This window comes from Nannospalax galili, unplaced genomic scaffold, assembly GCF_000622305.1.
Source record: "Nannospalax galili isolate Female #2095 unplaced genomic scaffold, S.galili_v1.0 scaffold706, whole genome shotgun sequence".
Classification (NCBI taxonomy): Eukaryota; Metazoa; Chordata; class Mammalia; order Rodentia; family Spalacidae; genus Nannospalax; species Nannospalax galili.
The window spans coordinates 662009-674859 of NW_008354694.1; the positions used below are offsets into that span (position 1 = coordinate 662009).

At 45.9% G+C, this 12851-nt stretch overlaps 1 protein-coding gene and 1 non-coding gene across 3 annotated transcripts in view; both read right to left on the reverse strand.

Annotated features, from left to right (window-relative positions):
- G3bp1 (G3BP stress granule assembly factor 1) overlaps nt 1-12851 on the reverse strand; it is a 32603-nt gene that overhangs the window by 18237 nt on the left and 1515 nt on the right. The gene's annotated exons all lie outside the window — the stretch shown is intronic.
- Nucleotides 219-352, reverse strand: LOC115067490. The gene has a single exon (XR_003846902.1). It is a non-coding gene; the product is annotated as a small nucleolar RNA SNORA29 (small nucleolar RNA).

Below are 12851 nucleotides of genomic sequence, written 5' to 3' on the forward strand. Positions count from 1 at the left end.
ACCTACTACTGTACCAGAGAAGAAATCACCATCTATTCCAATTAATTCTGCAAAATATGGTGCCTAGGCAGCACTGATCAGGCAATCTCCCCCAAGGCACCTGTGTTACTCAGGTTTAATAGTGCACAACCTCAGTTTAAAATATGGGCAAGAAAAATCCTCAAGTCCAATCCTCACAAGTACTCAAACCATAGCACTAAATATCAAGTCCTAAGCAACCTTTTCTGTCCAGCCAGTTCCTATAGAGGGAAGGGACTAAGTAGACCACCCCTTTCAGGTCGTGGCTCTTTCATCTGTCCCACAAGCACAGCCACCTCAGTCTGTTAGAAGAGAATAGTAGTCAAATGGGACGTGGGACTTTTGTTCTGGGTTTTGTTTTTTTTTTTTGAAACGAGCTCTCTGTAGCCCCAGCTGGCCTGGAACTCACTATGTAGACCAGGCTGGCCTTGAACTCAGAGATCTGCCTGCCTCTGCCTCCCAAATGCTGGGATTATAGGCGTGTACTACCACGCCCAAGCAACTTCGGGGCTTTTGAAGCGAATGAGTCTTTTCTTTTTAGTGGGTGCTATACCATGCAGGGGGGTCCTGCAGTATCACTCTGTAGCCCAGGCTGGTCTGGAAGCCACAATCCCCCAGCTTCAGCCTCCCAGGGCTGGGGGTCCAGACACACCCCACTTCTTGCATTGCTCTTGAGCTGCAAACTTAACAGAGTTTTGGGTTTTTATTTGACTACATGGTTCTCTGCATGAACTCTGCAGACAGCTGTGTGGCCCATCAGAGAAGCCCTGCCCTAGATGACTAAGAAACAGCTCCCTCACACCAGGAGACCAGTCTGCCCTCAGGCTTGGCCACTGAAGAACCAGTAGAAAGAGAAACTTAGATCCTGGGTCCCAGGGAGGTGCACAAAGCCCCGCTACCCCTAGTCTGAAATAACTAAGCTCAGATTCTCCAACTCCACATCCTTCAGAATTTAAAATGACTGGACACTGGAGATTCTTAAAGCTACAGCAGGGCACCAGGGTTCCCGTCAGCATCACAGCACTTGGGGAGCTGAGGCAGGAGGACAGCCGAATTTGAGACCAGCCAGAAGCTACAGAATGAGACCCTGTCTCTCAAAAAAGAGGGGGGAGGATAGGATATGTATCTAGGTGATATACAAATATGTAATTAAAAACATGTTAACTCAAATTCTATATTATAAACAAACTCTGCCTTAAAAAAAAAATCTCTAAAAACTTTTCCACATTTAAAAAGTCCTGATGACTTAAGAATCTATTAAAGCAATTAAAGGTTTTTCCTTTGTTTTTCGGTGCTGGTCATGTACCCAGGGCCTTGGTCATGCACACCTTCCTAAAAACCCAGAATAATTTATTTATGTATTTTTAAAATCTTTATTTTTACTTTATGTGTATGCATGTATTGCCTGCATGTAGGTAAGTGCACCCATGTCATGCAATGCCCACAGAGGACAGAAGAGGCTGTCGGACCCCCTGGAACTGGGGTTACGGACAGTTGTTAGCTGTCATATGGGTGCTGGGACTTTAACCTGGGTCTTCTGCAAGAACAGCCAGTGTTCTTAACCACTGAGCCATCTCTCCAGCCCTTGATTTTTAATGTGTATGAGTATATTGCCTGCATGTATCAGTGCACCCGTGTCACGTAATGCCCGAAGGTCAGAAGAAGGCATCAGAAGCCCTGGAACTAGAGTTATGGACAGTTGTTAGCCTCCATGTGGGTGCTGGGAATCAAACCCAGGTCCTCCGCATGAGCAGCCAGTGCTCTTAACACACTGAGCCATCTCTCCTGCCCCGAAACCAAGGCTAATTTTTAAGCCACCATACAGCACCAAGGACTAACTACAGAATGGGAAGACAGTTTTCCAGGTGTGGTGAACTCCTTTAATCCCAGCACTTAGGAGACAGAGGCAGGCAGATCTCTGTAGGTTTGGGGCCAGCCTGGTCTACAGAACAAGACCGTGCCAAAAAAAAAGTTCTACAGTAATGTAGGATCCAAGTTTTCTGAATAACTTAATCACTCTCAGGTTTTAAAAGGTCTATCTGGGCTAGAGAGATGGCTGAGGGGTTAAAGAGCATTAACTGTTCTCGCAGGACTCCAGTTCAGTACCCAGTACTCACACCACTGCTAACAACCACCTGTAACTCCAGTTCCAGGGGATCCACACCCTCACCTCACCTCCCTGAGCACCGTATACACGGTGCAGGCCCACAGTGGCCCAGGCGTTACCTGAGCACTGGGAGGCTGAGGAAGGAGGATCAACTTCAAGGCCAGCCTGGGGGTAGGGTATACAACGAATAGCAAGAGCATCTCAGAAGACAGAAGGGAGGGAAATTCAGGTGACAGAGTGCTTGACATCTCTAGACTGGGTTACATGAGAGCCTGTCCAAAAACCAAGGAGGAGAAAGGAGAAAACAAGCAAGACCAAGCAAGAACTTCTCTGGCAGTTTCAGCCCAAAAGACCCCATTCTACCGAAACTGTGTACTGAGCCTTGTCAGAAGCCCACTGCTGATATCACTCTATAAACTCTTCACCTTCTTCTCTGGCCGGAACATGAAACATATGACTAACATAGTAACACCTAAGAATGTTCTTAAGATTTCTGTTTTGTTTTCCAGGGTCTCACTGTGTAGCCCTGGCTGTCCTGGAACTATGTAGACCAGGCCTGCCTGCCTCTGCCTTCCAAATGCTGGGATTAAAGATATGCATCATCATGCCCCCAAACTAAGGATTTCTGTTTTTACTTTATGCATCTGAGTGTCTGCCTGCATGTAAGTGCACCCGCATCATACAATGCCCGCAGAAGCTTCTGCAACCGGAGTTATAGGTAGTTATGAGCTGCCACGTGTGTGCTGGGAACAGAACCTGGGTCCTCTAAGAGCAGCCAGTGCACTAACCTGCTGAGCATCTCTCCAGCCTGAGAATGCGTTTTGTTCTTTTTAAAATTTATTTATTTTTGCCGGATGTGGTAGTGCACACCTTTAATCCCAGCACTTGGGAGGAAGAGGCAGGCAGATCTCTGTGAGTTCAGGGCCAGCCTGGTCAACATAGTGAGTTCCAGGGCAGCTGGAGCTACAGGGAGACCCTGTCTCAAAAAGACCAAAAAAAAAAGAAAACAAATGACAAAAATGCTGGTAAGAATTGGGGGAAGAAGGATATTTTTATGTGTATGACTGTATTGCCTGCATGTATGTAAGTACACACATATCACGCAATGCCCACAGAGGACAGAGGTAGGGTGTCGGATTCCCGGGAACTAGAGTCATGCATGGTTGTTACCAGCCATGTGGGTGCTGGGATTCAGACCCGGGTCCTCTAAGAGCAGCCAGTGCTGCAGGCGCTGTGCTGGGCTTTCATTTTTCTAGTCTGTTTCTCTTTCATCTGATCTACCTAAATCATAATTTCAGTGTCTAACATTCTCTCCAGCCCCCAAAAGTTTTTTAGTTATATTTTAGGGCAGGTGAGGAGCTTGACTCCTGGAACCCACATGGTAGACAGGAGAGAACTGACTCCCACCATGGTCTCTGCCCTCCACACACCTGCCATGGTGCAGACGTAAATAAATGTAAAGGGGGGGGAGGACAGACGTGAAGAGGCAGTGTGAATTCAGCACATGGCACCACCACAGGGTGAAGAAGTGAGCCGCCACTCGCTATTTCTATTCCTACTGAAACATTCGACTATGGAGCTAGAGATGGCTCAGTGGTTACGGGTGCTTACTAGGCAATCATGAGGACCACCAGGCCTCCTATATTCCTGTATCCCCAGGTCCAAGCGACAAGACAGGAGGACTGCTGGCTTCCAGCCTGAGAACATGTGAGCCCTGAGTTTAGGGAGATACAGTGTCTCAAAGGAACAGGTGGAATGTGACAGAGGACATCTGGTGCCCTACTCCGTCTAAGTGTATACAGGACACATCCCATCCTGCACACAAGTGTGCATACACTCACACACACAAATCAAAAAAAAAAAAAAAGGTAAAATTGTGCTTACTATGATTAAGAAACACACTTCTCTGGCTGGAGAGATGCCTCAGTGGTTAAGAACAGGAACTTATCTTCCAGAGGACCCGTGGTCCATTCCCAGCACCATGTCAGGTGCCCTGTAAGGCCAGCTCCAGGGGATCGGATGTCCTTTGGGCTTCCACACACAGTGTGCACATACCCACAGACACAAGCACATAGTTGAGAAAAATAAAACCCTAAGAATGCACTTCCGCATCCCACCCTTCCTATCCGCAGTGTTTCTGTAACAACTTTCCAAGTGAAACATGAAGGTGGAGCGGCAGCGGGGTAAACATCACCACAATGCAATGTCCGCACGCATCGGAGTTTCCAAGAATAAAACTGTATTTTAAAAGATATTAAAATGAAGGCCCATTTTCCATGCGAGGGCAAAGACAGAGCCAGGCATGGTGGCTCATGCCTGTGAATCCAGCACTTGGACAGCTAAGACAGGATTGCAAGCTCAAGGCCAGCCTGGGCTACAAGGCAGGACCCTGTCTCAAACCGAAAAACAGAAGCTCTGCAGAGCAACCTCAACCCCAACAGCCCAGACTCCACGTCCTACTTGATACCTGACCACATGAGTACAAGGTGCAAAGCTGCCCACACCAAAGTCAAATCAGCAAGACCCACCTTCGCACCTCAACCTGCAGGACATAACACGCATCGGCCATTTTAGGGACTGTTACTTTGTGTTAGGTGTAAATGTTTCTCTCTCTTTTTTTAGGACTTTTTGAGACAGGGTCTCCCTGTAGCCCCAGTTGTCCTGGAACTCCCGATGTAGACCAGGCTGGCCTTGAACTCACAGAGATCTATCTGCCTGCCTCTGCTTCCTGAGTGCTAGGATTAAAGCTCATTAATACATCTTTGACATTCTGTCTTTATTACTACTAATCTTTATCCCAATCTCTTTTTCAGACAGTTCTCCATATGTATGTAGCCCGGTTGGCCTAGAACCCTGGATCCTACCACTTCTGCTCCCTGCGTGGGATCACTGGCATGTGCCCCCACACCCAGCTCACTCTATTTAAAGCACCAGGCATGTTGGCATGCACTTGGGAAGCAGGGGCAGGAGGATTAGAATTTCAGGGTCACCCTGCACTGTGTATCAAGTCTGAGGCAGCTACGGGCCTATGTGACCCTGCCTCAAAAACAAAACAAGACTGCAACAGTAGAATATTTTCTGATTTCCTTTTCTAACAGCGTCACTGTACAGTCTCAGCTCTCCACACTAGTGAAAGCATAAGAGCAGTGCCCAGCTCAGACATGAGTCCTCAGCTGCACGCGTGCGTGCGTGCGTGCGTGCGTGCGTGTGTGTCCCTGTCCCCAAAAGAGGGCGTGTGTGTGTGTGTGTGTGTGTGTGTCCCTGTCCCCAAAAGAGGGCACCAGATCTCCTGGACCCGAGGTTACAAGAGCTCTCCAATATGGGTGCTGGGAACCAACTCCAGGTCTCTGCAAGAGGCAGCAAGCAAGCTTAACCACTGAGCATCTCTCCAGCCCCTACATTTTAATTTTTATTGATCAATCTGCAAAGCACCAATTCCTTCAATAAGCTCAATCCTACAACACACAGCACTATGGGGGTGGGGCTTAGGAGTGGAGTGCTCACCCATCACAGACCCAGGGTGGGGTTTGAGCCTCAGAACCACACACAAAGAAGCTGTAGCACTTGACATGGAAATCAACGAGCCCAAAAATTAACCAGAGCACCGATTTCCTACCAGCGGCACTGAGGGACTTCTGAATTTCTACATACACTTTCACTCTTCTGACCTCATCTCAGGTGTCTAGATCACAAGGTATCTTTGCTGGCAGTGGCCTGAGAGTGTTCAGAGCAGTTTCTGATACAGCAGGAAACACATCGAAGGCCACAGACAAAATTTCAACAGCTCCGCGTAAGCTTTCCAGGAAAACCAAAACTAGCAAAATGTCAACTGCTCACCTTAATTGAGTTTTAAAGTTTCTTTAAATGCAGCAGCATTTGATCAAAACCTTTCATCCAGGGACTGAACAGATGGCTCACCACTTAAGAGCACTAGTTGCTCATGCGAGGACCTAGGTTCAGTTCCCATCCCAGCACCCACAAGGCAGCTAACGACCATCCCTAACTCCAATTCCAGGGGATCCAGTGTCCTCTTCTGACCTCCTGGGACACTGCACGACAGGGGTGCACATACTACACGCAGGCAGTACACGCATACACATAGAATAAACACAGTAAGACGAAAGCACACAGAGGAAGAGGACTGACAATTTGGAGCAGCAAACAGACAGCAAACAAAACAGCAGAACAAAAACCTATCACCTTTCCGGCAAGAGCGGCACCACCTCCCTCAGTCAGTCAGGAACAAACGTCGGCCAGGAGGGTGTGCAAGGCAGCCAAAGACAGGGCCTCGCCCAGAGACGGTGGTGGGCAACAATTCTGTAGATGAATAACCTCCGATTCTGTCCTCGGCCCATCTAAGACAAACTCACCCATCCGCATAAGACAAAGCCAGAAATAACTGATGCCCTATTTCTAAGACTGGGAGCATCAAATAGAGAATGGCTAAGCTGCGAACCTCTGTGGAGATGACATGTCCCTTCGACACTGGAAACTGACCTATGCCAGATTAACTGGGGTGGATAAGGACCGACCCCCTCAACAAAGATAGTCAGAAAGCCATCCCAGAAATCCAGGCATGGTGGCACATGCCTGTGATCCCAGCTCTCCTGAGGACTGGCACAGGAGGATCAGGCGTTCAAGGCCAGCTTAGGTTAGTAGTGAGTTCGAAACCAGCTTGAAAAAGATCTCAGAAACAATGTTAATAGAAAAGGCCAATTGTCAGGGCTGGAGAGATGGCTCAGCAGTTAAGAACACTGGTTGTTCTTGCAGAAGACCCACGTTCGAATCCCAACACCCACATGGCAACTAACAACTGTCTGTAACTCCAGTTCCAGGAGATTCGACAGCCTCTTCTGACCTCCGCAGGCATTGCACGACACAGGTGCATTTACCTACATCCAGGCAATACACATATATACATAAAATAAAAATAATAAACTTTTAAAAAAAGAAAATGCCAACTGTCAAATAGGTACCATATGGTGATGAGAAAAATGTCTACAAATATTTTCAGTATATTCAATGGCAATACCATAAAATCATAAATATAAATGTAAACTTTTTTTAATAGATTAGCCATAAAAACAGACAATAGATCCACAGAACTGTTCAGAAAAGGATTCACCCAGGGGGTATGGCTCAATGGTAAAATGTCTGCCTAGAGGAAAAAAAATTTTTTCCAGAAATGCACCCACAGCCAGGCATGGTAACATACGCCTTTAATCCAAGCACTTGGGAGGCAGAAGCAGGTAAATCTCTGTGAGTTCGAAGCCAGCCTGGTCTAGTGAGCTCCAGGATAGCTGGGGCTATAGGGAGACCCTGTCTCAAAAAGATTAAAAAAAAAAAAAAAAAAACCTATCATCTAACTAATGTTACTTAAGTGGTATTTTTACTGTTTTATAAACGTATCAAAAACACTAAGTGGCTAGGTGTGGTGGTGAAAAGAGGCAGGCAGATCTCTGTAAGATAGAGGACAACCTGGTCTACATAGTGAGATCCAGGCCAGCTGAGGCTACAGGGAAGCCCTGTCTAAAAAAGACAACAAAAAACTAAGAAAAGTTACATACTGAGTGCAGAAACATCAAGTATATAAAGCTTCAATAAATTGTTTCAATGTTATACACTCTATTTCAGTATCTGAAACAAGGCTCTTTAATTTGTAAAAGAAAGTGTTTCTCCAGAACCAAAGAAACATTCTTAAAGAAGCCAGTGTCTGTGGCTCCAGCACTTGGCCCAGCATCAACCTGCAGCCTAAACCGCACACTTACCACCTGTCAGGATCCTTCCTTCCTAGAGAAGGACTGATTCAGGCTGAAACAGGTCTAATACAAGATGAGCCTTAAGGTCCCAATAATTAATTAACACAAGGAAGAAAACGCTTAAGTAACAACACAGAAGCAGCTACCCTACTGGTAAACACTCCCAAGGCCTGCTAGGCAAATTAGGGTAAAAAGAGGGCGGGGATATATAGTTCAGGGGTGGTGGTGGGCCAGCATGCCCCAGCCCTAGGTCCACTGTCCACTATCACAAAAAGAGACATCAAAGAAATCTGGAATCCAAAGTGACTACACTGACATACAAGTAAAAACTGTCTAGGATAGTACTGTGCACAACTCAAAATAAAAGCTAATGTCCACAAGTCCCCATAGACATAAAGAAACCTGAGTAACCATGGGTAAGCACCCATCAGCAGCACATGACCACAAATTCGGGTTCTCCCTGCTCTGAAGTACAAACTGAACTTAACTACCAGTGTGGGGAAGGGAAACCAACCAAACAGATGCTACCTCACCTGGTGAGCAAGGTTAAAGTTGGCCATAAACAGTATTATGTACTCAGTGATGTGACTCGGACCTCTGGGGCATCTTCCCCAAAGTCATAAACCCAGTGCTGTCCTTAACAACCCAAATGAGATCATAGGTGTCAAGGTCATGAAAAACAAAGGCAGACTAAAGAGATGGAGGGCTAAAGGCATATGGGATGGGTCTGGAACAGGAAAGGATTTGTAAAACCCAAGGGACTGAAGTAACGTCTGTGTTAGGACTTCTGATAAACACAATGATTGCATGAGAAATTAACATGAACTAATTAGTATACAAGATCTGTGTGGTAATTCTACAAACCCAAAATTATCTCAAATACTGTTTTCGAGGAAGAAAAAATATTTAAAAAGTATCAGCAAATGATAGTTTGCTCTCATTTCTCCCGAACCCCCACCCCCACCCCAGTCCCCCTAGGCACCCATTCCAAACTTAAGAAACAAGTAAAGCCAAGTGTGGTAGCCCACTCTTTAATCTTACCTGGAGGAACTAGACTTCCAGGCCAAGGTCAGCAGGGCTACCAAAAAAAAAAAAAAAATTGCCGGGCATGGTGGTGCACACCTTTAGTCCCAGTCCTCGGAAGGCAGAGGCAGGCAGATCTCTGTGAGTTCAAGGCCAGCCTGGTCTACATAGTGAGTTCCAGGACAACTGGAGCTACAGGGAGAACCTGTCTCAAAAAGACCAAAAAAAAAAAAAAATTAAATCCACCGAGGCTTAGGGATGTAGCTCAGGGGTAGAACACTTGCCTGACATGCACCAAGGTCCAGGGTTTGGATTGATTCCAAGTAACACACAAATTAACTAATTAGATGAAAAGATACTAATACTTATCTGTGAAGTCTCTAAACACATTTCCTATTCCTTAGGACCCAAAATGCCTGGGTGGCCACATAAGGATTTTTTTTTGGTCTATTTTCGAGACAGGATCCCCCTATAGCCCCAGTTGATCTCTCTCATGGACCAAAAGGCATGCACCACCACACCCTGCTAGAATTTTTTAAGACAGGGCTTCATGTAGACAAGGCTGGCCTTGAACTCCTGATCCTCCTGTATACCAACCTGTGAGGTGTACCACCTCAGCAGGCCATACCAGGAAATTCTAAGTAGAGCTCAGGAAGTCCACTCACACTGGTGTACTCAACCAAGGAAGGGCGAGGTCTGGAAGAGAGGGACAGGGACATACGCACACCCTCTGGATTCTTAGTCTTTTTAAGTTTTGTTTTGTTTTTTGTCTTTTTGACACAAGGTCTCCCTGTAATCCCAGCTGGCCTGGAACTCCCTACATAGACCAGGCTGGTTTCTAAGTTTTGTTCCACACCCAGCTAAGTCTTTTTAAGTTTTGTTTTTGAAATAAGGAAATGACTGGCTATTAAGTACCACAGGTCTAACAAAACCAGTACAGGGCAGGCGTAGTAGTCTACATACTACACACTTTAATCCAGCACTGGGGAGGCAGAGGCAGGAGGATCTCTGCTTATCCGCTCCAGGTCAGCCAGGGCTACCCAGAGATTCCATCTCAATGAAACAAAGGTATACAACCACTTGGATTTCCCAACAGCTTCTTAGTAAAAATGAGCATACCCAAGATCTGTGACAGCACTTCTAGTTCCTGAACTCAACCCCCAGGACCAAAAGTAAAAATTAAAGCAGGCAGATGGCCCTAAAAATGTGCAGTAATTTTAGACCTCCACTCAGTGACGAGTCACCAGAAACCACCCCTACAAAAACATGTCCCAATCCAGACAGAGTTTCACCTGCTCTCCATCTCTACTTTTCACTAAGAATCTAAAATACAGCACATGCATTAAAGGCTGGGACAAGCCAGAGACCTCCGGCCCAGCGGGGTGGCAGCAGCAGGATTTTCCCATGGCTTTCTGTTTTGTAATGCAAACTCCAGGTTTCTCATGAAGATTAGTCCCAGCGCCCATCACCTGCCTTGCAACTCAGCTTTCCCAAGAAGCTGCACAAGGTGTCCACACACTTTTTAAAAAGGTCAATAGAGGATGGTAAATATTTCTATTTAACGGCCACTGGGATCATCAACTACAGGTGGGGTTACAGCTGCTGAATCTAAATTTAACTCCTGAGCTTGGACCAAGACATAGGTTTTCCCACTCACTGCTGACAACCCTGGACACACACACAGACACAGACACACACACACACACACACACACACACACTTTTTCATCTACCTACTTTGACAATCATCCCCTTTGCCAAGTCAGCAACAGTTTTGGCCAAAGCAGCCAAAAGCACAACGTAATTAAATGAAAAGCATACAAATGCCTATTTGAATTCTGTAACTAAAAAAAAAAAAAACTCATCTGCAAAATGCTAAAGGACTGATGGGTCTGGCATGGAGGTAGAGGCAGATGCCTGAGTTCCAGGCCACATAGTGAGACCCTGTCTCAAAAAGATAACCAGTAAGCAGTTTTACTAAGCTGACAAAAATGAAGAAAAAACAAGGGGCTGGAGAGATGGCTCAACGGTTAAGAGCACTGGCTGCTCTTGCAGAGGACTCAGGTTCAGTTCCCAGCACGCACATGGCAGACCCATGCACATAAAATTAGTCACAGCCTGGAAGCTTTCTACTAATTTGTATCTCTTAGCACTGGTCTCACCCACTGAAGAATCAATCACATTCAATCACAAACCTCTGGCGCTGATCTAGGCTCGGCCCTTTACTTTTTATGCCAAACACAGAGGGGTCTAAAGACAAAAAAAAAAACACCTGCTTTATTTTAAAACGGGTCAAGAACACCATTACCTAATGTTCCTCTCCTGGACCACCAGCCCAGAGCTGCAAACCACACAGTCTGAGTTCAAGAACTGCCCACTTCCCTAAGTATCAGAACCTTCGATCATAAAGGCTGAACAAGTCAGTTCTGACCTGACTGGAAGAGACCCAAGACCTCTACCATCTCAATTTGCTTCAAGTCACTTCTTTCTGACAGTGAGCAAGATTTGTGAAGTAACTGCACAGCAGTCCCCTTCCTGCCTTACTGCTAAATACCCACCTCGAAGAGCCACAAGGCTCAAGGCTTCAATGCCGAATGGCAGAGCTACCAGAAACCTCTCTCCATTAATAACCTCACTGATAAATTTGACTTCAAGGAGCAACAAAATTAGTTAGACTCGAACAGTTTAAGTGCAGGTCACTGTTGTGCTTAACATGTGATGACGCACTCTAGTTAAAATGTTAATTCAGGGGCTGAGAGATGGCTCAGTGGTTAAGAACACTGGTCGTTCTTGCAGAAAACCCAGGTTCGAATCCCAGCACCCACATGGCAGCTAACAACTGTCTATAACTCCAGTTCCAGGGGATCCGATGGCCTCTTCTGTCCTCTGCAGGCATTGCACCACGACAGGGGTGCACTTACCTACATGCAGGCAATACACGCATACACATAAAATAAAAATCAATTTTTTTAAAAAAACTGATACTGAAATGAAGCTGTACAAATTTCTTCTAAAAGCAAAGTGCTAAGATCTAAGGGGCTGAGGAGATGCCCCAGTGTTTGGTGCTCTTCCAGGTTAGTTCCCAGTAGCCACACCAGGTAGGACCTCCTTGGGTACCTGCGTACACACATGCATGTACACACATGCATGTACACATATCAGTAACTCTTTAGAAAGAGCCAGTTCTAAAACTCTTGTGTAGTCTTGAGTTTTACTCTAGTATTTTTGGGGGGCGGTTTTTCAAAACTAGCTGGCCTGAAACTCACTATGTAGATGAGGCTAGCCTCAAACTCAAAGGATCAGCCTGCCTCTGTCACTATGGGGAGTAAATCTGTGCCCCACCACAAGTGGCCAACCTCATTTACATCTGAAAATCTACGATTTGGTTTTACAACCGGGAACACATAAAGCTGAGTTTAGATGGTTTGAACAAAAATAAAAAAATCTAAGTACACAAATCTTGAAGGCAGACCTCAAATCCTAGAATCTTTGTATACACCATAAGTTAAAAATCAAAAACAAAAACTGGAGATGGATTCCCTGACAGGAGACACTAACACCGCTGTGTAGTTTCCAACAAACTCCAGTAACCTGGTGTGATCACACGTATAGGCAACTGGGCAGAGGCCTTTCTGTGCCAATTTCAGATTTTATTCATTTTTGTGGTAAAGGGGGTGAACCTCTGCATCACTGGGATTATTTACCCCCAGCCCCATCCAATTTCCGATTTTAACCCGAACTCTATTGGGATCTGAAACTCTCCAGTACTTGAACTACAATCTCAAGGGTCTTTCGCTAAGTCTGCTCCGATTTAAAAAAAAAAAAAAAAAGGGGGGGGGGGGTGGGAATTCAAGGTCTAGTGTCAGAGGCTCACTTCCTGCAGGGGGGGATTTTCCCACCTCACCCCGTGGCGTTTGAGTATTTTCCTCTCCTCTTTTACCAAAA